Below are 23175 nucleotides of genomic sequence, written 5' to 3'. Positions count from 1 at the left end.
TGAATGATTCAGGATTTCTTTCAGTGTGTCTGCAAAGTTGAGCATCAGTCCACCACAGCCTAGGTCTAGAACATCTTCATCACCCCCTAGATGCAAACTCCTAGCCACGAGCAGCTGCTCTATTTAGAACATAGTCTGCTAATCAACATCTTGCACTTCTTCAAGCTCTTTGAAATCTCGGAGGCCCACACTGCATTACTCCTGGACTTGTAATCAGCACCAAAGTGTCAGGCGTTTGATGTATACCCCTCTGGGGCTCCCAGATTGACAGCTGGAATCTCTCCAGCCTTTCCAAATAGATGGTATATTCGTGGAGTTCAAAGGCCATGATTCCTGCATTTTCTGTTCCCCCAGCTCCTCCACTCAGGTGGAGGTGCTTGGTAAACGCGTGGCTTCTAACTGATTGGCCAATCGTCACTTCTTCTGAAGACCAGCGTGTTTGTCATCTCCACGCTTCCCCAAATGCGGAAGCCTCCACAAGCTGTCATGTTCCATGATTATTCTCCCCAAAGCATGTGCTGTTAATTTTTCATCTTAATGAACTGTCCAGTCGAGTTTAGCAACGGGAATAGTGATAGTAGCACAAGAAGAACGTCTTCTGCCTTGCTATTGTCAGAAAGCTTCCCCCTCCAACACCGGCGCATAATTGAAATAAACTATCTCAATGGCGACAAATACCATTTCGCGGAGTAAGTGCTATTTCAAAAATTCATACTAACGAGCTTTATAAACATGGATTATTGGAATGTTCTTCTGATTGATACCTGCTCAAGCATTTAAGTGCCTGGCTATTATTCTCTGTGTTTGCTTGAGTGAAACCACTTTGGGTACCAAACTACATGTCAGCCCTAATTTTCCAGAGTATTACGGATGCACATTCTCTCCTGATGGGAGATGGGTCAGGCAAGCCGAAGCAGGCCCGAAAGGCCTGTGTTAATGCACAGATGCACACGCAGGGAAGCCATTATGCAGCTGTTCGCCTCCCCAGAGTGGAGTGCTCCGGGAACGGATGTCACTCAAATCCGACGGATGGCCCAGGAGGGACACAGAGAATGAGGGGTAGAGAGATGTGTCTGAAAATTCTGTTCGACTCAGCAGTGTGGAGGAGCCCACGCGCCACCCCTCAGTTGAAAGCAGACACCCTGACCATTATATGCCTGTGAACCCATCAAGGAAACATTCAGAACTTTGTCCTTCACTTAAGAAATGCCGCCTGAACGGCGACTACTGTGAATGGCCCCGCTTGGTGTTGAGGACATGGGGTGGACCAGGCAGACGACGTCTGTGAAACGCTGGGGCTGAGAATCTCATTGAGAAAAAGGACGGTAAAAAAGAAAACCCACGAAAGAAAAAAGCATTCACAGATGGTGATGGCTGTTTTAAAGGATTAGACAGAACGATGAAATATGGAATGAGTGGGCGTGGGTGGCAGGTGAGGTGCCGGCATGGGGAACAGCCTCTGGCAGGTGGGGGTTGGGGGGAGTGGTGAGTAGTAGATTTAATCTGGGTCCTGAATGATGACAAGGGGCCAGGCACGTGAAGAGACTCGGACTCAGCGGACACAAAGGGCCAAGCCCCGCAGGCTGGAAAGGGCTGGGCCAGTTCAAGGGACAGCAGTATGGAGCGTAGCTGAGTGGACCAGGCAAGGACACAGAGGTAGGGAGGGATCACGTAGGGGCAGCACTGATAGCGCAGTTAGGGTCTGCGTTTTGAGATGGAGGTCATGCACTATTTTTAAGGAAAGATGAAGGGCAATGGTGATCACTCTCCAAGCCCTTATTCCACTCTGCTGCAAATTAAACCCAGCCCCGCCTCCCCTCCATCTTTTCAATTCAGCTCCTGGTCCTGACCTTGATTCCTGCAGGCCTTCTCATGTGCTTCTCTGTCCTCCCTCTTGATACCCTGGGCAGCCACCGCAGCCCCAGTCCTCCTGTTCCAGCTCCTGCCCCTCACCTAGACCTCACTCTGGGCCCTCTGAAAGGGCCAAGCGAAGGGAGCGGAGGAGTCTGATCGTGGATAAAGAGAAGGCCATTCCCACACTCTTGCAAGCAGGATTTATTCTGCACAGCAATCAGCATGGCTCAATGGGAAACTTCTCTTGTCCTCCACCTAAGCTCAGGGGCAGCCAGAAATCTCTGGCAGAAGCGCAATTTCAGTGCAGAAACAGGATTAAAATCTGTCTTCAGAGTCGAAGTAATTTGAGTTCCATGTCACGAGAGGTCCTTTTCTGTCTTGCTTCCTACAGTATCTTGGTGCTGAGCTGGTGCTAAGCATCCAGTGAATACACACTCAGTGAAAACAATGAAGGCACAAATGAATCTGGTGTATTCATGCAGACAATAAGAGGGCTTGCTGCAAAATATTCCATAGAGTTTCTGGCAAGTTAAGTTCTCTGAGATGGAGTTTCACGTGGGGATGCTCATTATGGGCTGCCCTTGAGAATAATATGAGGGAAGGGAAGCAGGAGTGGGCAGAGGGAGAAGGTGAAATGGGGGGGGCAGGGGCTGGCCGCAGCCTCAGGTAACCCTGCGTGGTGCTCTGGGCTAGGATGGCCCTTCGCAATGATCTTGAGCAGAACCACAATGGCCAAACCCCTACTGATCCAGTCATCAGATGTGGGCTTCCCCAGGAGGGGCCACAATCTTGGCCGGAATGGCCAGATGAGGCAAGTCCAGAAGGGGCTGAGAGCTGCAGGTTCCCTACCAAGAGTGTGTCACTAGCTGGGACTGCTGGTCCTCCAGTGAAGAGAAGATGGGGGAGGGCACAACAGTGTGGATTCTGAAGCAGTTCTACCTACGCTGAGATCCACTGTTTCTTACAGGTCCTGGTATGGAAAAGGAAGCGGGGGGTAGTTTGGATTAGAAGGTCTGTAGTGTGAGAGGGCAACAGCAGGTGTCCTAGGGAAAAAAGGGTCTTGACATCGTGGTTCACAACCCCACTGTGTGTGACCCTGAGCAGGAGACAAGTCTGTTTCCTAGACTCTGCTTAAGCTCTCTGAGCCTCCATTTACTCTCCCAGAGAGTAAGATGGAGAATGTCCATGCACAGGGATCGATGTGGGAAGCACAAGGAAGGGCGGTACAGATGGTGGGAAGAGAAGACGTCCCTTTTGAAAATGGACTTGAGAAAGTAGGCTGTGTCTTATCTGGGAATGCCAGTCAAAACTCTGAGCGGCACAGGGTCCAGGAGGATGGAGACCACATCTCCTTCCTGCGAAGGCCTGTTCAGCAAGCGTGCACACATACCCCACACACTGGAATAGAAGACCCGGCATTAAACATCCAGATTCTAGCCTCAAAGATCCTGCAGACTTGTAGACAGACAAATAGCAACGAGGTCACAAAGGAATGCCACACCGACTTCTCCATTAGGCACCATGCCTGGGGCCCCTAACAATTTAGGGGCTCACAGGAACATTTTTGTGCCTGCTTATTTTTTTTAAATTGAGGTATAATTGACATATAACATTATATTAGTTCCAGGTGTACAATATAATAATTGATATTTTATATATAGAAAATGATCACCACAATAAATCTGCTTAACATCTGTCACTACACACAGCTGTATTTTTTTCTTGGAATGAGAACTTTCAAGAACTTTCAAATATGCAATACAATTATTATTAACTATAGTCACTGTGCTGTACATTACATACCCTGGGCTTATCTATTTTATACCAAGGGAACTTTCTACCTTTGGGTTGCCTTCCACCTATTTTGCTCACCTCCCACCCCCTCCCACCCCCCACCAATCTGTTCTCTGTACCTATGAATTTGGTTTTACTTGTTTTTTTCCCCCTTATGATTCTACGTATAAGTGAGATCATATGGTATTTCTTTCTCTGACATATTTCTTTTAGCATAATGCCCTCAAGGTCCATCCATATTGGTGCAAATGGCAATATTTCCTTTTTTATGGCTGAGTAATATTCCATTGTGTGTGTGTCTCTATACACAACACATTGTTTTGATGCACTCTTCTGTCTATGGACATTCAGGCTGCTTCCATGTCCTGGCTATTGTAAATAATGCTGCAATGAACACGGGGGCACATCTATCTTTTCAAGGTAGCATTTTTGTCCCCTTTGGGTAAATACCCAGGAGTGGAATTACTGGATCGTAGCCTAGTTCTATTGTTAATTTTCTGAGGAACCTCCATTTACATCCCACCAAGGGTTCCCTTTGCTCCACATCCTCACATACCAGTTGTAATTTCTTTTAAAGTCAGAAGGGAAATTAATTGGCCTTTTAGGGTAAAAGATTATATTCATCTTTATACCAAAGCAATCATAAAATGTTTTTTTTTTTTAAGATTTTATTTATTTATTTGACACAGAGAGAGATCACAAGTAGGCAGAGAGGCAGGCAGAGAGAGAAAGGGAAGCAGGCTTCTTGCCGAGCAGAGAGCCCGACGCGGGGCTCGATCTCAGGACTCTGAGATCATGACCTGAGCTGAAGGCAGAGGCTTAACCCTCTGAGCCACCCAGGCACCCCATGTATTTATTTTTTTATGGTAAAAGGAGATCTTGAAGGTGAAGGTAACTGGGGCCCACGGAAGGCATGTTGAGAACCCCCAAAGGGCCAAGGCACTCAGGGGAAAGAAATGACCTGTTTCACGGGGCCAGGGAACATCATCCAAAGACGATTCTTCTCTGCACAACCAGAGAAATGGGGACAGAGAAGGAAAACTCGTGCAAAGGAATTGGGAGGGAAGCGTCCCAGTGAGGCGCTGGGCTGCCAGCAGTAAGCTGTGGACTGGAAGGAGGGTAAACGGGGGGGGGGGGGGGGGGACAAGGGGGCTTCAGGAGGCGACAGGGAGTGGAGGCTGGATCCTGGCGGTCTTACAAGCAAAGCACCCTGTAATTTATCCTGCAAGGGACCCTGCTTTTCTGAAGCTTAAGTTATCCTGCAAGGGACCAGTGGTCTTCTGAAGCTTAAGGTTTTAGACTTAAGCAACTTGATACGATTTGGATTTTGGAGAAATCCTGCAGCAGCTTGAAGGAGAAGACTGGGGAAGCAGGCGTAGAGCTGGATGAGCTCCCAGGAGCTGGAGTGCCTGACGCTCTGGCCGGTCCCCTGTGAGCCTGGACTGCCTTTGCAGGTTCCACTCCAACCCTTGAGGCCAATGAAACCACACTAGCAATCAAGGCTTTTGCTTTCTTTGCCCAAAGCCTGATGTAAACGGGTTAGGGGCAATGAGTAACAATCCTCCTGGGTCCATTTTTCAAGTGGAGATTCTGAAGTGAAACTGGGGAGTGCTGGGAGGTCCCAAACAGTACCTGTTAAGGACAGGAACACAGTACTTGGGGAAACTTACTAGACATTTATTTAGAGAGGCACCTTCTCACCTTGCCCTTCCTTCCAAGTCTATGGCCGGATTTTTTACAATTTATTTTCTTTAAAAAAAAATGTATAAGAGCTGTTGCTGTGGCAACCTAACAGCATTTGGAATAGTACTTAGAGTCTAAAATTCAGAGCCTCTTGAAAAGATGAACTCACTGGCCCCTCCACAATTTTTCTAAAGCTTCCATATAGAGGCATCTGCCAGGTGTCAGGCTCCAGCCGTCTAGATCCTCAGCAGACACAATTAATTGGTGGCAGATTTTAGTATGGCTTGTTACCTTTCCTCCTCTGCTCTCTCAAACTTCCTTGAGCTCTGAGTCCCCCACAGGGCACAGGGTAATTTGGGTTAGTAGCCTCCGGAGGAAATGGTGATTCTCTGGCTTAGGAATCACATGAGGCCAGGAAGGGCTGACAGGCAATGGCCTGATTTTTTTGTCCTAAAACAGTGGGAGCAGCTGAATCTCCCTGATGGAACGAAGGAAACAGGTAGACTTAGAGGCAGGTCAAGAGGACACCCCCTCCAGGCCTCCCCAAACCCCCCCCCTTCCCTGGCATATGAGTTCCATTAAAATAGGAACAACAATGGTCTTATTCGCAGGGGCACACGTTGGAATTAGGACAGAGCAAACAGTCAATAGATACGTGTTTAACGTGTGAATGAATGGGTGGATGGGCAGGAAGCCACTCCTTAGAGATTCTACCTGATCCCTTTCAGGTTTGCTGGCTTTCTTCAGCTGCAGTATGTCTGTCCGTCCGCCACCCCACAGATGACCATCACAATCTGCAAAGAGCATGCACAGGTCTTGCCACAAAGCATGAAAGAGTGCCACGAAGGCTTTCAGTCATTATTTGATGAGTGAATGAATGGATACTTGAAAACTATCCTCCTAGGCCCAGAGCCCTTGACTGCAAAGCCATCCCACACTGTCTTCTTGGGTTACTTCCTGCCCGTCACAGCGTTCAAAGTCCCTCTCCTGTAGAATACAAACCCTCCCTTGCCATGGAATGCACAGAGGAAACACAGAGATAACTTGAGCAGTGCTCAGGAGCTTTGATCTTTGAAAGGAGGGAATCCTACACCAGGCTTTGGGGTGGCCCTGTTGAAGCTGACAAACAGAACAGAAGAGTCACTATCTAAATAGCCGGTTGTCGGAAATGAAGTGATCAGATTTTACCGGGGCTGTGTGTTCCCACCCTGGACCACTGGGTCCAGGAGGCAAGTGCGGAGCGCATGCTCCCTGGCCCGAGACACACTCACCTCTTGCCGAGGGAGCACTTGACAAGACATGGCAAAACCTTTCCCAAAGCTGAGCACAAGGTGGGTTTCAAGCGGCCCGAAGAAGGGCCCTTCCTGACATCTCTATCCTGAAGGGGGATTTGCTGCTCATGGCACATCAGAGCGACTGACATGGAGTGGATGTGTTCTAGATTTCAGGGTATACCTGGGTTGTCTTAGGAAATAAGGGCTCCGGAGCTCTCTGGGTAACTGACATCCAGGCTGTACCTTAATTATGGATTAAATCTGTACAATCATTGCATGGAGCATGGCAAAATGGTTTTAAAAGAATCAGTCATTTCAGATGAAGGGTTTATAAGAAGTCATTGTATTACTTTTACAACTTTCTGCAGGTTTGTAATTTTTCTTAATTTTAAAAAAAGTTTAAAATCCAAGGAGAGTGAGTAAAACGAATAAGGGAAAACACTTAATGAAGTTCTCTTTTTCTAGAACAGTGTGCAAAACAGTGTCTATAGTTAGATACCCATGTACAGATGTGGAGAAAGTGACTCTGTGGGTACGTGTGGTTGTAACTATCCACAAAATCTCTGGACAGTCACGTAGGAATCCAAAAATAGTAGTTGCCTCCGTGGCAGGAAATTCATGGATGAGATGACAGACACTGAAGGAGACGGAATTCTCTGTAGACCTTTTATCACCTTCTGAATTTCATACCCTCTTCATCTATTTAACTGTCTTATCAACTTACAGATAATAAATAAGAAAACAAACAAACCACCTAGTCACGAGAAAGAGTGGCTCGAGAACTTCTGTACTGCTCTCTTTCTCTTTCGAACTTCTGGACTGCAACATACTTCCTGATCTTTTCCGGTAAACTCCTACTCATGCTTCATGTCTAAACACACAGGTCACCTCCACACTGAAGCTTCTGATTTCCTCTCTCAGAGTCAGGCCCCCACCCCTGTGTTCCTATGGAAGCCTAGACCTATCTAGAAGGAGCTATGCACCATGGTTGTTTGTCAGCCAGCTGGGCTCCATCACAAGAAGGGAGGGCCTTCAAAGGCATGACTTCATTTCCACTGCTGTAACCCCAGACGGGTGTGCACTTGGCCCATGGTGTTAGCTCCAGTATCTCGTCCAATGGCTAAAACAAGAACAGTTCTTGAGAGATGGCTGCGAAGTGAACAGACCCAGTGCTCTCTTCGCCTCTCCTGACGTGTTACCTCTAGTGTTACACACTGAGCTGCGTACTAGTGCAGTAGCCAGAAGCCACTAGGACTTCTTTATAAGCCAAGTGGAGATTTAGGACGTGGCCATACTAAAAGAATTCTAATAGAATTGCCCTCCAGCTTCGTTAAGACTAGAAGGCAAACTACAGAAGACCCAGAAGAGTCAGGGCTCAGGAGGAGAGACCCTGGCTCTACCCATTGTTAGTCACGTGTCCCTCAGCAAGCTGACTGTACTCTCCCCGAACCTCAGGGTCCGCATCTATGAAAGAACCATGATGACTGCACACACCACTCAAAGTTCTGGTGGCGTGCAGCCGGATCATGGATGGAAAGTGCGGGCATGCGCGTCCAGTCTCCGCTCTCACCGTTCTTATCGGGAGTGGCCTCTGCGTGCTGTTCATCATTAGTTAAATAAAGTGAGATGAAGGAGCCACCACTGTGGCTGCTGTGTGTGTCTTCTATATGGATTCAGGCAAAGATAGGGCCCTCGTGCTCCCTGGCTTCCTGTAATTCTTCATCGACGGCGGGACTGACAGTCACATTATACACACCGACGATCTGCAGAGGAGTCAGCGAGTGGACTGAGTGTCTGTTTTTTTATCCAAGTGACACCAGCTAAAGACAGATACTTGGCCTCTTTCTCCACAGTGGCCTACATCCCGAAATAGGAAATGTGCATTCACAGACAGACCCAGCAGGCTAGGGGGTTGGAAGACAGGCTGCCAGCATTTCAGACTGTCAGCGACAAAGCAGAGCTCGGTGGAGACTTCAGCACAGGTGAGCTGCACCTCCTCCCCCCCAAAGTGGCTTTTTGGGATTGATTTTTATGCAAATGAAAGACAATTGGGTGACTTGTGACCACTGGTCCCTGCGGGTGATCACTCAGCAGAATCTCCATGTGTAGATTTCATGAATATAAGGGCAAATATTTTTCACTTGAAGACATTCCTATCTGTGCCCCAGTGCCCTACTCTAAAAGCCCAGTGGGGCAGCAGGGCTGAGAAGCCGTAGTCCGTGGCTAACCCAAGCACGTCCTCCCCTGTGCTGCGAATGGACCCGAGGGAAATGTGTGCCAGGGACAGAGCTCGAGTGGATCTCCTCGGAGGTCAGCCCGAGAGCTGATCTTGCGAGCCCAAACAACTTCCCTACCATTTGTTAAAAGCCTCTCTCTTTTTTTATCTCTCTTCTCTACCCCATCGCTCTCTTTTTCCTTTTTGTTTGGATTTTGAGCACTTTATACAGAGCAACTTCGCTGTTAGCTCCTCAAGGAAAAGGGAAGTGCTCTTCTGACTCTCACTGTGTGCACCGCACACCAAGGTACTTTCCAAAAACACTGCCCTTGGAGCACTGGGGTGTTTCCGTGGGGTAAGCATTTGCCTTTGGCTGGGGTCCTGATACCAGGGTCCTGGGATCGAGCCTCTTGGAATCGAGCCCATGTCAGGCTCTATGCTCAGCCGGAGCCTGCTTCTCTCTCTCCCTCTGCCGCTCCCCCTGATTGTGCACACAATCTCTCGCTGTCTGTCAGATAAATAAATAAATTCTTTAAGAGAAAAAGAAGAAAAGAAGAAGAAGAAGAAAGAAACGCTATTGTGAACTGAAGGGGGAATCAAGAATCTGAGTCTGCAGCCTAAGTTGGTTAATTTTGTTTTGTTCTTCCAAAGCCTTACAGTATAATCATGAACAAGTCTTCCCTTTCTTCAAGGGAAAAATACAAAAAACCAAAAAAACAACAAAAAAAAACCTCTCTGTAAAACAAGAATCTTTCCCTGAAAGATCAAACAGCCATTCTGTCTGTACCATGCTGTGTGTGCATGTTTCAAGGGTGTTAGAAGCATTAGAATAGTTTACCTTCCCCTCCTTGGAAAAAGCTATGCAGAACTCTTCTAAGTAGGCGTTCTTAATTTCTAAGTAGGAAAAAAAAAACCCAAAAAACAAAACTAACATGTTTCCTAGAAGATAAATCCAAGTACTTTCTATTTAGCTTCTGACTCTGCTTCATTGATACCTCATTCTAATTGTCCCTATTATCTAGAAAAATAGGAAATGTCAGTCGCATGTTCTACTGAAGAATTCACAGGGCTAATGAAATGAAGAGACCCATTTGGCTTGGTAGCGATGAGATGATCGTCACTCTCAGACGTGTCTGCAGGAGAGCTGCGTCTCATCTGCTGAGCCAGGCTTCGGAGGAAATGAGTGCAAAATATGCTAATTTGAGAGGAACCAGTCAGACACTCCAGATCTTATGGGTGTCTCTGTAGGGACGTGCCGCTCTGCTCCCTGAAGAGCGTTTTCATTCATCGGTTTATTCCTGTAACAAGCATGGACCAGAGCACCGGAGAAAGAGTTCGGGGAGCTCCCCAAATTGAAATTGTGTTCTCAAACAGATTCACATTCACATGGGAGGGTACAACACCTGGAAAATCACCAAAGATTTACGAGTCTAGTCACAGGGGACGACCACTTCTGTCACAGAAGCTTGCGTGGGAGGCAGGGAAAAAGGCCTGCCTCCTGGACAGGAACTGACTTGTTGGTTTGTTTTTTGGTCCCTAACAGAGCAGATTCATTCAGGGGTAAGAGAAAAGAGGGGAGTGGTTAAATCCATCAGCTTTAACTAAAATCAGACTTCTCAAAGATAAAAATTTCCGAGGATAAAAATAATGCCAATATGGCCATAGATGAGTTACCTATCTTTTCCAAGACTCAATTTTCTCATTTAGCAAATCTTGGACATTTAGAGTACCCATGACACTAGGTTTTTGCAAGGATTGTGGGAGGCGATGCCTTTCAATATCTTATTTCCCTGATGTGTACTAAGCACTCGATACCTGTTAGCTGCTATTATTATGACTTTTCTCTGTTGTAACATTAGCTCCCCTTCCTCATATTCTATTCAAAATATACTTAAAAGTCACTATTAATATGTTTGATAACTATATTTTGAGAACCTACTTTGGGCCAGATGCAGTGGTTGCAACTAGGAACACAGTGCTCCCCAAGAGAAGCCCAGCCCTCAAGAACCTCCAGGTCTAGCCGGGAAGATATGGAATTAAATAAACAGTTACAACCCTCTGTCGAAATCACAATAGATCATGTAACCTCTGACTACCCATGTCTAGGAAACACCCATAGCTCGGTTTTCAGGGATTGGAGAGAATTCCTTAGAGATAGTAAGGTCCAAGCTAAGATATAAGTGAGCAAGAGTTGGCTTGTAAAGAGAAAGTGCAATCATGGGGCATTGGGGAAGGGACAGGTGTGCCCTACAGTAGATCCCGCAATGGATGTGTCTAGGCAGAGCTGGGTTTGCAGAGAGAATGGCTGAGAGATGAGTTTAGACAGCAAAACAGTGGCCTTATCCCTGAAGGGGTCCTAGACACTTACTAAGGAATCAGATCTCTGACACTGAAAAGATTAAGGGGGAAAGTAACATACTGCCTGGATGTAAGGACACTGTTAAGTATTTGTATGGACGGCGTATCATGCTGGAGAAGAAGTAACCCCAGAGACAAAATGACCTGTCAGGTGGCAATTGTGGTAACTTTGGAGAAAGAGGATCAGGCTAATGTTTGGAGAACGGCAGTGAGTGGGGAAGAGAGAAATAAAAAAAATAATTTCAGAGATCATCAGAGTAGCACCAGTAGGAATCAACAGGAATAAATTGCCATTGGCGGTAAGGGACTGATGGAGAGGCGTATGGTACCCCTCCCATGTTTCTGATCCTACTGAGTTTTGATGCTACCCTGAAATTCGACACACAGGACAAAGTGAGGGTTGAGAGGAGAAAACCATGAGTTATATTTGGCCTCTGCATTTAAGGCTCCTGGTGGACTACCGCATGGAGAGGAGCCATAGACCTATGGACAGATGGATCTAGAACCCTAAAATGTAGGGAGTCATGCCCCTAGAATTAATTCTTGCGTTTCTATCTGGATATTTGGGTGTCCTATAAAAATAGCTCTAGTTACCGCTGAGAAGATAGAGGAGATCAATGGAGTCATAAAATCCTAAAATTTTAGAACTGTTAATGACCCTAGGTCCAGCTACCCCATGGCCCAGAAAAGAGCTCATTAATCTAAGGGCATAGGGACAGTGAGTGGCAGAGCTGGGCCTCAGCTGAAATCAGCCTTTTGGCTTATGATCTTGCGGTCTGCCTTTTGAGGTCTGAAAGGTTCAGCCTCCTGGCCATGGGATATAAGTCACCTTGTTCTTATTTATAGAATTCTCTTCAAAAGAAGAAAAGGAGGAAAGGCAACATGTCAATTATCTTAGTCCTCCCAGCTGAGTCTTTGCTAAAGAATGCCTTTCAGTTCCTTCTTTCTCCTCTGACTTTTCTATAGTCATCCCTCACCGACAAAAACCCAAACAACAACAAAAATGATCATCCTTGTACTAGTACATAACAGGTGTTCGGTAAAGAGAACCGAAAAACAACAGTGAATAATCACATTCCTCAAAGCCCAAGTAAGTAGGTCAACTTCCTTCTCAGACGCTGCTTTCCATTTAGTGCAGATTTAAACAAAGGCAGGTTGGAGGGAGGGGCCAGTTGGCGGTCACTTCCATGCCCACAGTCATAGTATAGTCAAGTAGCTCCATCTTACCTTCTTCACCCATTGGATACCTGCTGCCAATTTCTATAACACACTCCACCCATTTGATTGGTCACTCAACAAATGACAACTGGAATGAGCACCCCGGGGTCGCTGAGCCGAAAATACAGGGATTTCTGCAAAAAGAAAAAGGATCGTTATTAAACAGAGGTGACATGAATCAATGAAATGACACACTCCTAGACTCTTAGATACTGGGGACACACAGTTGTGTAGATAGACATCTCCCTTAGAGGAGAATAGTCCAGGCGTGGAGAGAGAGATGTAAACAAATTGTCACACTTGTGTGAAAAGCGGGAAAAACTTGCCATGGGTTTAGAGCTACCAAAAGGTGATGTGACTCACTATATATGTGTTTTTGGTATTTTGACAAAAAGATAAAGCAGCCATCCATCCAACTTCTTGCACCACGCTATGGATGTCACATTCAAACCCGTAGGGGGGATGTCAACTCTTGGAGCCAGTTTCTGAGAAAACGCTCATTCTAAGTCCAAAGCAGGTACCTTCCCTCCACAAGGGAGAACACTGTTCTGCGGCTGCCAGAGCCTCGTGGAATGACAGTCTCAAGGGCAAAGAGTGACAGGGGTGGTGGCAGTGACAGGAGATGTCATCCCTACACCAGCAGAGCTGAGCCCTGGGCTGACAGAGCCTCAATTCTTCATCAAGGCTACATTTCTCTCCGCCCCCTCCCGCACCACAGCACACTCTGGATTTCTGCGTGGGGGCTGTGTTCTGCCTGGATTCTGGTCTGATTCATCTTCATATCTCGCAAAGTGTCTAACACATTTCCTAGCCCAGAGCAGCTGTTCAATGTAGATCTGTTCAGTGAATGAAGAGAGGAATACGGAGGGTCTGAACAGCTGTCGCCTTCAAAAACTGAGGCACTGAACCAGGGAACGCGGTAGTTGGCACAGCTCTAACACAACGGCGTAAAGGATTTCTTGAACGTCCTTCATCTCTAGGGCTTCTACCTTCTAGGATCAACCCAGCCTGCATTAAGAAATGAAACAGCTTCTGAGGCACCTGGGTCACTCAGTTAGTTAAGCGTCTGACTCTTGGTTTCAGCTCAAGTCATGACCTCAGGGTTGTGAGATCGAGCCCCGTGTCAGGCTCTGCACTCATGGGGTGTCTGCTTGGAATTCTTTCCCCTTCCCCCTCCCCCTTTCTCTGTTCCTTCCCCTGCTTGCTTTCTCTCTCTCTCTCTCTCTCTCTCTCTCAAATAAATAAAATATTTAAAAGAAAGAACTGAAATAGCTTCTTATTTGACTTTATTTATTATGCTTCCTTTTTGTTTCCAAATACACTTTTCCTCATCTCATCTTGGTTCCGTCCAACAGCTCCTCCTCACACACCATGCCTTCCACAAACAACACCAACAACAGCAGGAAGCAAAAACCCTTCTTGGTGAAGGACTGAAATAAATTATAAATCTCAAATGTGCCCATAACATCTTGATTTGGTGACTACAAAAACAAGAAAATGTCCTACTATGTGCTATTCCCAGGATGTTGAGGACAGAATAGCCATGGGGCTATTCCCAGATGAACGTGGAATCAGAGAAAAATCCACATAGACAAGTCATAAAACACATAATTGATGAAGAACCCTACTTTGCAACCACATTACATGTTGAACTAGTCTCCAAAAATGACCCCTTCCCAAATGAACCATACCCCCCAGATATCCATGCCCCGGGACTCTTTCTATGTGGATCTGAGCTGTCCTTGGGTCACCAATGAAACAAAGCAAAGGGACACTCTATGATTTCAGAAGCTGAGTCGTAAGAAACCCTGTAGCCTGTCTTGTGCTCTTGGAAAGCTTCATCTGGGAGAAGTCAGCTGTCACATCAAGTCTGAACACTCTAGACCAGCATGCTGTGAGACAGCTCCAGGCAGCCATGTGGAGAAGCTGCATGGATAGAAAGAGACATGCCCCGCCATACCTCTCTCTTCCAGGCACCCAAGCTGAGGTGCCAGATGGTGAGCAAAGATGCCATCTTGGACATCCAACTCAGTCAAACCTTCCTGCAATCAGCCATCTGACTACACAGCGTGAGAGACCCCATATTAAAACCACCCAGATGATTTCACTAAACTCAACTATAAAAGGTAATAGTGAATTGTGATAACCTGCTAAATTGGGGACAGTATGTTACTCAGCAGGGGATAACTGGTACACCGTAAATGGAAGAGACGTCTGCCACAGGCCTCACCAATGTCTGTCACCACTCTGGTTGTCATGAGCCCACCTGGGTATCTCACCCCACTATTCAAAGGCGAAGACTTCTGCCCAAGGTGTGCAGCCAATAACAGCCAAGGTGAGACCTAAACTCAGCAGTGCAGGCATGAGAGCCTGTGCTCCCTCTCTTTGCATTCCCCGGTATCTAGTCCATTAATGACACAGCCGTAGCTGTTGTAGCCAGTGTGCTTTTCAAAGTTCTCAAATCCATAAAAATTAATTGAACTCCCACTTCTCCTCGAATTGTCTACCTCCCTGCAAAATATCCCCTATAAAACTCCTTTCACCAAAAGCCTGCACAGACAATTAAGAGCTTTGGAAGGAAAGCAAAAAGAGCTGGGTGAATTGTCTATGCTTTCCGATGACTGCAAACATTCGAGGTAGGTTCCATGGAAAATGTTGGTATACACTGCACCGTGCTTCTTAGAAAAGAAAACAATGACATACGGAATCTTAGCTGTTTCTGTGCTTTCAGCAGAGTGGATGGGAAGAGAGCTCGTTGGGTCTGAGAGCTCTGTGCGTGTATGCTGCCCATCTTCTCTTTCTGCACTGGAGTTCCTGCTTGGAATGTTCATCTTCCCTCTTCTCTCATGACTTCCCAAGACCTGGAATACTGTGTTCCCTTCTGAGCTATGGAAATCCAACCTAGCCTCATGGCATCTACCTCTACCTACTCTCAGAGTCTCCCCTTCCTTTCTCAAGGCCCGTGTGCCATGACTGGCCCACTCCCGGTACAGGTCACGGCCTTCTACCAGCTCTGTCTAGTGCTGCACTGAGCCTCCCAGGGGTACGGACACATCATGCCATCAATGACTGCAGTGAGATCGAGAAATCACAGGAAAGAACACTGTGAAGCCCATGGTATCAAGCAGGATGGAGAAATCCCCAATGCGCCTACGAAGAGTAAGGAGAAAAGCTGGGGAAGGGCGGGGGCATGATTGTGGCAGTGTCTCTGGCTGAGCTCTGAGCTCTTAGTACACACAAGTCCATAGGCTTCCCTTTGGCTCCCGAGTCACACTGCTGTCCCTTCTCTGAGGATCTCTCCTCCAAATCAAGAGCCTCGGCTTGTCGATGTACATGGATGGGTCATCTTCAAGAATGTGGACTTCAGCCAGGCCAGCCATGGGCTAGGATCATTGTTCAGAGTACAAGGACAACAACAACAACCACATGTGTTTCTTGGGTTCGGGGAGGGTAAGGGCTGAAAGTTTACGTGCGTTCGATGAGAACAGTCCCCACCTCAGTGACCCTATCAACAGGATCCTGGGACACTTCCTGTGCATGCAATGCTGGGGTAGGTAGAGCACGAGGTGGGGGGTGGGGGGGTGGCAGGTGAAAAGGGAAAGAGCTGTCACTGAGGGGAGCAGGGAAGCCCAAGGACACAGCGACAGCTCCATTTTACAGACGAAGAAGCCGGCTAAGCAGTAAGTGCCCAGTGCCCAGAGCAAGGAAACAGCCTGACTGGACTGGATCACCAGCGAGCAAGCCACTCCTTTCCTGCCAGATTTAAGAGTCCAGAGTGAGATCTGCTTCCTGAGGTAAATCATGCCTATCCCTCTAGTATATAAACCCAGAAATATTTTACTTTAAAAAAAAAAATAGTTATTTATTTGAGAGTCAGAAGGAGAGAGAGAGACAGAGAGAGAATGAGCGCGGCAGGTCAGAGGGAGAAGTCTGCCCCGCTGAGCAGGGAGCCCAATGGCGGGGGAGGGGACTCCAGGATCATGACTTGAGCCGAAGGCAGTTGCTTAACCAACTGAGCCACCCAGGCGCTCCACAAATATTTTATGTTTTGCTTAAACAATACAACAGGGAATTTCCCGTACTTTGGTAAGGAGCTGACAGAAACAAACTATGATTAAATAGATTACTATTAAATAAACGAATTAAATACCAGGTTTCTGGGACTGCCATGTTGTGGCAACGAAGTCAAGCAAAGGCCATATGCTTTTCTGTTGTACTGGAAAGACCACATCATTTTGGTGATGATGCTGTGTCTGTTTCTTGCTCTGTGGCCGGGAGAAGGGGCAGCAGCTGGCCCTGACTCCGGGCACCCCAGAGTCAGAGCCAGCTGGAACAGGGGCTTCTTCCTATGGTACGTGTCACGTGTCCCTGACATTGCTGACGGGATGATCACACCCAATTAATAGTCATCAAGGGTGTTTCTCTCTCCTGTTATTGCCAAAGTTTCAAAACCATATGGTGAAACACATCTTGTAACACAGGTTTATAGATTTTGATTTTTTTTTTTGAAAGAAATGGGGGTGGGTGGGGAGCAGCAAGCTATCGAACGTGAGGAAACATTCGATTTAAAATCCATGCTTTGCATCTTCTGAGCTAGTCTGACTTTGGGCAAGCACGAATTCCCTGAGTCTCTGTTTCTTCACTAGAAAATGGGGATAAGAACAACTATTTTGCAGGATGACTGTAAAGAATAGCGATAATAAACGCACTACCCCCACTTGGGGTCGGCACTCAATAATCAGGAGCTGTGATTACGAAGATACAAATCGTGCCTGATTTAAAATTTAGTTTTACTTTCTATGGTATATTTGCTATTCACAACGCCCTCTGGGAGAAGTACAAGCGTCTATACAGAGCTTGTATTCATGTATTCGGTATATATCATATATCACACATACTGAGTATTAATCTGTAAGCATTTCCCCTACCAGTCTTTTTCAGATGAAGAAGCTATGCCTCAAAGAAATTCGGGGATCCCTCAAAGTTCACGGGCTCAGCTTGGACTTCTGCTCCCGCTGAATGTGAAGGGCTCTCAGCTGCCCATAGCTCATTGCCTTCCTGCAAAATCTCCAGGGACCGACTCTGCACCGCCTGCACGGGGATGACGCCCCACGTCTGACCGTAAGTCCAAGAAAACATCCGAAAAGACATCCTGGGCTCCAAATGGATTTGACACAGCAGCCCTTTAAATCAAACTCTTAACACGATTATCTTTATTTCTCTTTCGCAGTTTTTCTAAGTAAGCCATGCCTTTGGAGGCCCCTAATACAAAGTGACAACCTTCACCGTTTTTCCAAAGCGCCAATGGACGGGCGTAGAGAGAGTCCATTGTCACCATGGTAATTACCGCACAATACCTGGCGGCCAATGGACAGTTAGGAGGCTCAGGCAGTGGCTGAATCCGGCATTGTCCGGGCCCGATAAAAAGATTAGAAGCCCTGAAAAGCCGGGGAGCGGGATCTCACAGCTCTTTCGCTGGGCCCTGAAAGGACCATTGTGCTACCACCATAAATTCTGGGTTCTCCGGGCACTTGACAACTGAAGCCGAGGACAATAGAATTCTTGTGTCCAACAAAACACTCCTTGTCCAATGCCAGTCTTATCAGCCGCATTTACAAATGTCTTTCGTTGTACCCAAATAATTCCCTATTAGAAGGACTATTGGGAGCAGAACTAAATAAATATTCACAGCCTTTGTAATATCGTTGGGAAATGAATAAACAAACTGTCATCTAGCATATGAGCAAGCCTCCTGCTACTCTACATTTTATCCCTATTTCTTGCCCAAAGGATGTGGTCGGTCCTTTCGATTTCTCTCCGTTAACATAGCAACAGTCGTTGATACTGGAAGCTCCGGTTTTATTGGCCACCTACTACATACCCCCCATATACATGGCCTTGGTGCTTCTACATGCAATTTTCTTTTCATTAGTCTTGCCCACAGCCCTGGCGGGGGCTTGTTTTACTTGGTTCCTACCTCTTAGAAGAGAAGGAACCAAAGCTTACCCAATGCACCAAAGCTAACTAATAATAAAATAAGAATTCAAACTTAGGTTTCCCCAGATCCTAAGGCTCTGCCTTCCCACTCTGCCTTGGTGGTTTCTCTCCTGAATAAAAAAGGAATAAAACATCAGAATAAGGGGGAAATCTAAGCACATCTACCATAAAAGTCACAAATATACATGGGGTCTGTTTATATACTGTTATAGAACCTGAGAACACTGACAATAGAAGTAAAAAAAAGGCTTTCTTCAAGAGAGTATATTTTATTTTGCCCTAAAATGCCAGCAATTTTACATTTTAACCTTTTGAGGGGAAGGAGAGGTGTCAAGCAAGCAAAAATAAACACAACCCAGCTTCGGGAAGGTTTCAGGGATGTCCGTTACGGCCAGCGGGTAAAGTTCTAGAAAGAACTGCTGGGATAAACAAAGCAAGCAGAGTGTCCGCATTCACAAATGCCCAGAACCTTTATGTCTCTTCCTGCAGTTTATTTTATTTTGCTTATCTATCTCCTTGTTGTGAATGAACAGATATCTCAGCCTTTGACAGCAATGTACACGACAGAACAGAAACTCCTTTCTTGACGGAAGCACTTCCTAGAAGGACAACAATCTTTGCGTTTAAAAAAAAAAAAGAAAGAAAATCTGACAATATGAAAACTCTAAATGGTTCCCTGTCGGGTCAGGAGAGGTCTATGCTGGTTAACACAGCTTCTGCTTTTCTCCCTGGTGTGCTCGCAGCCTCACCTCCGGCCCAGGTAAGGCTTGCTATTCCCCAATCCCAGCAGGCTGTGCACCTCTGTTCCTCTCAATTTCTTCCCCCAGGGAGAGCTCCTTTTTATTATGTCTGTCTGCCCCCTCCAATGTTGCATCCAAGGAAACATTGAGCTTCTCGAAGACAGAAAGATGGGATGTAATATCTTACACTCATTTTTGTCTGGCCTGGGTCAGTACCAGGCCAACCCTCTACAGAGCCGGGCTTATTGGACAAATAGATGAATGGTACTGGTTAAATGGAGAACAACCATAAAACTGTATTTTTAAAATTTTAAAAAAATGAAAATCTACCTTTTTTATCTACTTGGTGTCAAAGTACACGTATAATTTGTAATTTTTTTTTTTTAAGGACTGTAATGATGTCCTCATTTGGCCCAAATGACACAGCCTTGAGCTGTTTTCGTTAGTTTTCTAAAGCAGTTAAAATCTATACCTAAAAATAGGTTATCATTTTGCAAACAATTGGCTATTAACAAGACTGGGTGACCAATAGGTTCTTCCTGACTGACTGACGGTAAATCCATGTGTTTGTGTAAGAACTGAGTTTGAAAAATGTGATCGATATTTCACAAATACTTCAGATGCCAAGTGAAGCATTTAATCATCTTTGAGGATTTAAGGGCACGGTTATAGTCATGTACACACAATGAGAACTATTTCAGCTCTTCTGTACCCCCGGGAGCCAGGTGTTCTGTAGACACAAGTTAATCCAAGCCAGCAAAGATGATTTCTAATGTTTACTGAGAGTTTGTCATGTGCTAGGTCCTGGGCTAAGTGTGTGTGTGTATATATATATATATATATATATATATATATATGCACACATACATACACACACACACATATATATGAAATACATGAAATATATATATATATGAAACAATCTTATACATCAGGTACTATGATTTTCTTTATTTCATAACTAGGAAATTGATGAGAAAGGTGGAGTAATTTTGCCCTCATTCACAGAGCTGTAAAGCACTGAAGCCAGGATTTGGACATAAGAGTTTAAACCAAAGCAATTCATCCAAGAGCCATACTCAGCTGTTCTCTGCAGACGTAAATTAGGGCACTAATTTAGAAAAGTAGTCCAGTGATTTTTTTTTTTTTTAAGTGACCAGTGACTATATCCCTTTACCAGACTACTGAATTATCCAGGGATAGAGAGAGCAAGAGAGAAAGGGCAACCACAGACCAGACCCCTCCAAAGAAATGATGAACAGTATATAACTGAAGGTCTAAGAATTAATAACTCATGGTTTATCAACATTGGGGAACTTCCATACAGCCAAGAAATCAACACATTTGAAAAATGCCATAATCATAGAGTCAAAGAAGTATTCATACACACATACACCAAACACACACACACACACACACACAGAGAGCAGTTTTTGCTGTATGATGGAAGGAGTCACAATTTGCTATTACCTCTCAAAGGAAGAAAGCAAGCCCCACTGTCCATAGCCATGGAATGAGTTACGATATAATAGGAGAGCGTTCTCTCTGGGGCCATTTTGCTTGGCAAGAAACAAAAACAAGTTTTCTCCAAATCAAGCCAGATTGCCCTTTTGCAATGTACAATTAAGCTAAGGAAAAAGAATGATATTTACCTCTTCGGAGACCCTGATCCTTAAGCTAGAAAGTGGACCCACTGATAACGTTCCTAAGTATCACAAAGGAAAAAGCCTGTGTGTTTTCTTGCCCGTTGCACATCTATTGCTACAAGGTGCACACTAAGCACGCCCAGTTAGCTTTGCAACAGCCAAGCTGGGGAATGAAGAACTGTGTCCCAGATCCCGAGATCTTACCTATGTATGAGCATTTCAGAAAGCCCACAGTGGGTGATGACTTAGAATTTTCTTCAGGCACAAACGCAGATTTGGCTACCGAGGGGCTGACACGAGCCAGCAAGTGAGTCTAGCGGGCACTCTGCTTCCTCACTGTGCCTCATTAAGATCCGCGGATTCATTCGGGGGCGGCAGGGGAAGCAGGCCATTAAAATGGCTCAGTTATAGTTTGCTGCTCTTTATTGGTAGAATAAAATTCTTCACTGGTATGCACAAATTTGGACATTCCTGAAGATATGGGGAAAATTCACCTGCCAATATCAAGAGTTCAGCACCCCCCGTAGAAAGCTTTATCTAGGCTGTTCCCCCAGAACTCACCTCCCAGACTCCTAGATGCACATGCACCCTAAAGGTTCCACGTCTTGCCTTCTTTTGTTTTCATCTTTTTTTTTTTACTACTCAAATAATTACAAATAAAGTCTACTTTTACTAATTCCATTGATAAGAACCAAGAATAATGACAAAAATAGCATTATCAACAGTTGTGTAGAGTTGGGTCATCTTTCCAGACTGGGTTTGGATCCATGGTAGGGAAGTGACAGGCAAATGTCTTATTAATAGTACTTGAATCAGAGGCTCTGGGACATCTTCCATTGAAATGTTCACTTATTAAATGTCTATCTTAGGGCACCTGGGTGGCTCGGTGGGTTAAAGCCTCTGCCTTCAGCTCAGGTCATGATCCCAGGGTCCTGGGATCGAGCCCCGCATCGGGCTCTCTGCTCAGCAGGGAGCCTGCTTCCCTTCCTCTTTCTCTGCCTGCCTCTCTGTCTACTTGTGATCTCTGTCTGTCAAATGAATAAATAAAATCTTTTAAAAAAAATGTCTATCTTATGACTTCATCCAAGAAAACCAGGCTGGATTTTGAAGCAGGTTTCTTTCTTTCTTTCTTTTTTTTTTTTTTTAATACCTTCTTGGCTTTGATATCTGTAATTGTCTGATACTGAAAATGTGTAAAGCTACACACACACACACACACACACACAATCCACTTCTTGGTTGCTCATCTCTGGAAATACTTTAAACACATTTATACCTGGCAACTTACAAAATCAAGTTTGACATCAGGTACTGGGTTGGATTTGATGGTCACTAAGTTCCTTTTCTGAGTCTACAGAATTCTATAATTGCAATAATCAGGTCCCTCACTGAAAGCAGCCTGCCATCCTCCTGCAGAACTCGGAGCTCCCCCAGGGGATCCCTGAGCTAGAGGGATCTCTAGGAACTATTCCCTTCTCTCATGGTCTTTTATGGGCCCAACCTGGCGCCATGATGAAGACCATCTCTATGAAGACACTTCATGTGCAGAAGACTATCAGGAAACAGTCTCCCTTTAGTTGCTGGGGTGGCTGTAAGCAGATACAGCTAGGTTTCATAATCCTTGACCAGATGATCTGGTCACCTCGAAGAAAGACAGAACACCCTGTCCAGGGGCCAAACCAAGTGGTTACGTCAGCAAGCAAACGGAGGGAGAGCCAAGCGAGGGAGTTAGACAGATGGAAGTAAGCAGAGCCTCTACCGGGGGGTGGAATTCAGATCCGGCAGGCACATTCCCACTTGGGAACCAGTTCTATCACTAGGACTCTTACCTATAAAATAGACATTCTTTGGACCCATGAGATAATGTGCACAAATTATGCTGTTGTTGCTGGCACAAATTTACTTTTCACTAAATATTATTAGTCAGCATCACCATGATCAAAAATTTGTCAGTTTTCAGCTATAAGGACATATAAAGAAATATTGGGGTGCCTGGGTGGCTCAGTGGGTTAAAGCCTCTGCCTTCGGCTCAGGTCATGATCCCAGGGTCCTGGGATCGAGCCCCACATTGGGTTCTCTGCTCAGCAGGAGCCTGCTTCCCTTCCTCTCTCTGTCTGCCTCTCTGCCTACTTGTGATCTATCTGTCAAATGAATAAATAAAATCTTAAAAAAAAAGAAATATTAAAGAAATAAGTGCAGTGCCTGACATGATAGGATTCCCACAAATTACTACAATTATTTTTGGCATTAAATGACTATGAGTCAGGATGTAGGCAATTCTCTTTCAATCCAGATCTCCACAAAGAGAGTCTCCGTTTATAGTAATTCCCGAACAAACCTCTCTTTTTAGAAAAGGTAATCTCAGGTTCAGAGAAGATTCAATTATACTGTTTCTT

The 23175-nt window shown here is 45.6% G+C and overlaps 1 protein-coding gene across 1 annotated transcript in view; it reads right to left on the bottom strand.

Moving 5' to 3' along the window:
- CDH11 (cadherin 11) overlaps window positions 1-23175 on the bottom strand; it is a 148366-nt gene that overhangs the window by 72375 nt on the left and 52816 nt on the right. Inside the window, exon 2 of the mRNA XM_032854311.1 lies at window positions 12406-12530. The gene's annotated coding sequence lies outside the window, so the exon portion shown is untranslated. The remainder of the gene's footprint in view (window positions 1-12405; window positions 12531-23175) is intronic.

The sequence above is a fragment of the Lontra canadensis genome, unplaced genomic scaffold (genome assembly GCF_010015895.1).
Source record: "Lontra canadensis isolate GAN:19392208 unplaced genomic scaffold, GSC_riverotter_1.0 scaffold8, whole genome shotgun sequence".
NCBI classification, from domain to species: Eukaryota; Metazoa; Chordata; class Mammalia; order Carnivora; family Mustelidae; genus Lontra; species Lontra canadensis.
The sequence above is the reverse complement of the archived record's forward strand: the minus strand, read 5'-3'. Positions and strand labels throughout refer to the sequence as shown.